The sequence below is a fragment of the Crocodylus porosus genome, unplaced genomic scaffold (assembly GCF_001723895.1).
Source record: "Crocodylus porosus isolate Cpor-Errol unplaced genomic scaffold, CroPor_comp1, whole genome shotgun sequence".
NCBI classification, from domain to species: domain Eukaryota; kingdom Metazoa; phylum Chordata; order Crocodylia; family Crocodylidae; genus Crocodylus; species Crocodylus porosus.
Genome location: NW_017728931.1, coordinates 9125216 through 9130576, shown reverse-complemented (window position 1 = coordinate 9130576; position 5361 = coordinate 9125216).

Here is a 5361-nt window from a genome sequence, read left to right as displayed (position 1 = left end):
TCCCTCTTGAAGTGTGGCCCCAGAACTGGATGCAGTACTCCAGCTGCGGCCTGACCAGTGCCGCATAGAGGGGATGCCCCTCAGTTTCCAGTGAGGTAAGGGCCTGTAGGGCTGGCTTTCACTGTCACAGAGTGTGTAGAAATACAACACAGAATCTATTGAGGAAAGGAACTCGGACAGTGAAATGAAGAACAAAAAAGTAACTCTTTGGCTGAATCCTTTGACTTAAATTCATAGGCAATGCATAGGCAGTGGATAGGGGTGCACCCCCTGACAGCAGTGTTCCCCACTTAGGCAACAGGCAGGGGCGGCAGGTGGGAGTGCTGGGGCCCCCCGACAGTGCTGGCTGTGAAGTGGGGGTGCCACGAGAAGTGCCACTGGCACTTCCAGGCGCACCCCTGGAACTTCTGGGCCCCACCCCCGGATCCAGATGCCAGTGGCCACCTGCTGAATGCAGATGCTTCCTGCAGATGCTGCTGGCACTGTTGGTGGTGGGGGGTGGTGACAAGTGCTGACCAAGGGTCAGTGACTACCCATAGCCGCTGCCAGCAGCATCAGTGGCAGTCTGCGGGGGTCTCGGACCACCTGCAGACGCCGCCAGCGGTGTTGGTGGTAAGGTAGTAGGGCAAGCAGTGACTGCCCGCAGGCACTGCTGATACTGTCTTTTTGGAAGGGGTGCACTGCCACGCTCAGGCAGTGCACATTCACCAACGTGCACCCCCTACGCGTCGCCCCTGTTTATCACTGTTGGAGTGTTTGACCTCTGCAGCCCGGATGCATGGTATGGAGGTGAAACAGATGTCAAATAACAAGCAAAGATTTCACATGCTTACTTATGATGATCACCGGTATAATGACCAATATTCCCACGGTTCCAGCAATGTACTTTGGACGTGAGACATGGCCTGAAAAGATGAAGATCATTCAAGGCTTCAGTGCATAGGTATCAACTTCAGGTTTTGAGCTCTGATGGCTAGAGTCAAGTTATATTCCAAGAGGGAGAGGAAAGAGAGCTTTGTATCTCACTTATTTCACTGTAAATCTGGAGCAATCCCATTGAAGTCAGAGACTTTCCTTTGGACTATATAATTGGGATCAGAATTTGCCTAATTTTTACCTAGAAGCTTCACCAGTGGCTACCAAAGACATTCAGCAGCCACATGTACACACCTGAAAATCAAACTGGTCATCTTGCATAGCTCAGATAGCATCATTTGAGACAGAGGGCAGTGTCACATTCTGGAAGAAATGTCACTCCCAGGGGTATATCCAGAGGGTGGATCCAGGGGTGGATCCAAATGTCAGACCCAGGGGTGGATCCAGATCCTTTCTGGAATGGACTGTACCATGGGAGCTTCCAAGGGCTTTTCAAAATCCCTAAAGCAAGTGAAAATCCTTCCTCCCTTACTGCTCAAAGGCATTACCCCATCTCGCCTCTTCCCCCTCCCTTGCCTGCCTTTTCCCTCTGTCCCGGAGTTTGGTAAACCTCATAGTCCTTTCTGCCCTGGGGGTAAGGGGTGTGTGGGGGAGCTGGGCTCAGCTGGGGACAGGGACACCAGCAGCACACCTGCTCCTGGACTGGGCAGTGTGGGAAGAACCACTTTCCAGCTGCCCTGTTGCTGCTATCCCCTCCCCAGCTGAGCCCAGTCCCTACTCATCCTGGCTGGCTCTGGAGCTTCCCTGCCTCTGAGCAGTAGAGAAAACAGCAGCAGCAGGCAGGGGAGGGGGAGGGGCGAGGAGGGGAGGGGGCATGTCTCTAAGCAGGAAGGGGAAAGGAAAGGGAAGTTTCATGTGCTTTGGTGACTTTAAAAAGTCCGCAGTGGTCTGCCTGCACTGGTGGGGGGCAGAGGAGGCTGGCAACAGGGGTGCAGCTACCCCTGCAGTGCAGGTTGCTGCTCCCAGCCCCCACTTTGGGAAATCCTGGATCTGCTCCTGGCAAGACCTTTTAAAATGGGCAGGTGAAGCTAAGTTCTGGACTGCTGTTTAGAGAGTGTCATTTATTATGATTTTATTTGACTACTTTCTCTGCTTTTATAATGTATATTGTTTATTATTGCAAGATGTCCTGAGCCTTTTTTGGAATAAGGGCAACATATCAATCCAACTAATACATAAATCAAAGTTAATCACACAGATGGGGAATTACCTCATTCAGCAGTGAAAGCAAAGCTCAGAGCAATTCCAGTCTCAGCTACGGTCAGGGCTGGATACAGGCACGGGTGAACTGGGCGGCTGCCCCGGGTTCGGACAGAAAGGGGGCCCAAAAATGGTAATTTAAAAATTCTTATCATCATTGTCTCTGGCAAAGGGGGGCCTGATACTAAAAGTTTTTCCGGGGCCACCACGGGTCTAGGTACGGTGCTGGCCAAGGGTGCAGGGTGGTGTGCACTGTTGGGTGCATGCACACAGTTCATGAGAGAAACCCAGAGATTTCAGATAGGAATTAGAAGGATTTTAAAAGCATCCTATCTTGTGGGCTTTCTGAGTTCTTTGCAAGGAAAGCATGGCACTAGTATTTTTCTGTAGTCAAAAAACAATCGAAAGCTGAGAACTGGCCTTTTTGGAAGGGTGCCTGGAAGCTAACGAGGACTGCCTCGAGCCTTAAAAAAGACTGAGAACAGCTGCTCTAATCTTGGCATCTCCATGCCACTGCACGGGACCACGGTGCCCCTTATCTCCAACCTGAATGCTCAAGAGTGCATCTGACCCCAGACCTTCCCCCAGTTCAACCAGCTGCTTTTGTTTCAAGGGAGGAGGAAGGATGCTGCTGGAATAGCATTGCCAACCTTCCAAGACTGCCCTGGAGCCTCCAGGAATTAGATATAAATCTTGAGGAGACTGCTGAGAGTCACCCAGGAGATAAACAAAATACATATTAAATGTCAAATCCAATTTATATGGCAGTCCAGTGGGTTTTTAAAATGTAATAGTAATGTGCATTTGCTTTCCTGAGTACAGTACAGTCCATCAGCCATTAATGCCGATGCATCATGTGATGAAACCTCCCCAGAGTTGGTAACTCTAGCAGGAGTCTCTCAAACACCATCACCTGCCTGCAAACCCACCCTTCAGCAATCTCCCCCCTTCTTCCTCTCACAAAACTTTTTCCTCCTTCCCCCCGGCCCCAAACAAATCCCCTTTGCTCTTCTGTCCAGCCTTCCCCCCTCTTGCAAATTCACCCCCTCTGTGCCGTGCCCTGGAGCAGGGGCTTACCCGATAGGGCAGATATGGAGGGGTTCGGCGAGGGAGTGGCCCCCCGGCTGGCATTGTTGCTGCCGTCCTGCCCGGGGCTGCTCTCAGACCGCAGAAGTGGCTGCTCCGGGGACCTCGACGGCGAGAGGGTCGGCGCATCACCCATTGCCACCGACTCCTCCCGCCCGGTTTCACTTTCACCGGATTCGCCGGCTGAGGCGCGGGCTCGCCGTCAGCCCGCCCCGCGGGGCAGGGGCAGCGTCCATCCTCAGTACGACGGGCCAGTGTGGCTTTCAGCTACACGAGGGCTATTCCAGCGGGGGGCAGCCCCTGAATCCCTTCCTCAAGTAACCCAGCCTAATAGGAGCCCGAAATATGGAGAGAGGGCATCCTTTTGCAACCTGAATTAAGGAAAGGGCAAGTTATTTTGCACCCCAAATTAAGGAAAAAGCAAATAATCTTTCACCCCGAATTAAGGAAAGAACAAATTATTTTTCACCCCGAATTAGGGAAAGGCCAACTTTCGTTGCAACCCGCTTTCCACGTGCTAATACAGGCGACCCTCGCCCTGCGTTCCCGTACGCCCCGCGAACGGGCACTGCAGCCCAGGCCCCCGCGGCTGGGGGAGAGGGCACGGCTGCTCTCGCGACAGCGGGAGCCCGGGGGCGGCAAGCGCGGAGCTCCGGGCTCCTTGAAGTGTATTTACGAAGCAGGTTTGGCGTTTGTGACTTTGAAATCACGAATGCCGAACCTGCGAATAGTGGGGGTTTCCTGTATGACAGCAGGCGGTGTCGCAGCCCGGGCACAGCCTACAATTGCAGCCGCTTGTACAAAAGAAAAGACAGACAAGGTTTCTTGATGCAGGAAAAAAAAGTACTTTCAGGGTACAGGTAGTGGGGCAAGAGGAAAGCTTCAGGGCTGAAGCCATAAGGAAAAACAAATGTTAACAGTTCAACACACGCACAAAAAAGATGTCCAGACGGGCTTATCTGCACTAAAGGTTGGCAAGATCTGTTGTTGTTGCTTTAATCAATAGATGACTGAACATGGGGCAGCTAATGCACTTCTGAAGACTCCCCAAGCCTTGGTCCCAAGCAGCGCCATAGCAAGGAGGGGAGGCTGAGTGGGGCAACCACCCTGGGCACCGAAGGGAATGGGCGCCAACAGGCGCTGCCCAGCCTGGGAGGGGTGTGGGACAGAACCGTGAGTGGCTTGTTTGGCGGGGTGCGGGAAAGAGGGCTCCTGCTGCTGCGCGCACTGCCGGGCAAGCATGGGGGGGGCTCTGCCCCCTGGACCTGTGCACAGGGTGAGGGTGAGCTGCTGCTGCAGGCTTTGCCCCAGCTGCCAAACTTCATTGCTATGGCACTGGAAGCTGGGTTACTTTGGTTCATCTGATAAAACTTGTTTAAACAAGGCCTTGGATCTTCAGAACTAGGCAGAGCTTCCTCATTCTCATATTAGTTAGTGTTGCAGTTGCCTGGAGTGACTTGTAACAAGAATGACTTCCAGCACCTACTAATTGGGCAACACCCCAAAAGTACCTGCTGCTGCTGTACATCTGTTTGAGGATGGGGTGTGCCTATCTGTTTTTCAGCTGGAATTTGTACCTGCAGTGGTAAGGTCCTTACCTCCAGTGAAGGACTAAAATAATAGCTGGAACTAACATTTCAGTAGCTTTTCCTGTGGAGACTGTTCGTGGGGTGTCTGCTTTTGAAACCAGCTCTTTTGCTGACACACATGCAAATTCATGCAGGAATTTTGGCAAACAAGGTTCTTTGGGTCAATCCAATATCTTTTGTTAGAGCAGCTCAAATACTGTAGTTGGAAAAAATTTTCTTTGCAAGCTTGCAGGTACAAACACCCTTCGTCAGGCAGAGGAAGTGTCTGCAGGTGGTGTGTGCTCTTTCTGGATGGAGACCAACTGCTGATGCTTCCTCTGCCTGACAAAGGGTATTTGTACCTGAAAGTTTGCAAAGATGACTTTTTCCAACTGAGTTGGTTTAATAAAAGATACTAGATTTACCCAAAGAACTTTGTCTGCCTGTGTACTTAGACCAACAAAGCTACTATAGCCCTGCAGGAATTTTGAGCACTTTGAAAAGACACTCATTTTTTTTTTTTTTTTTGGTAAGGAACCATTTTTTCACTTTATTAAAAAATACTGTGGAA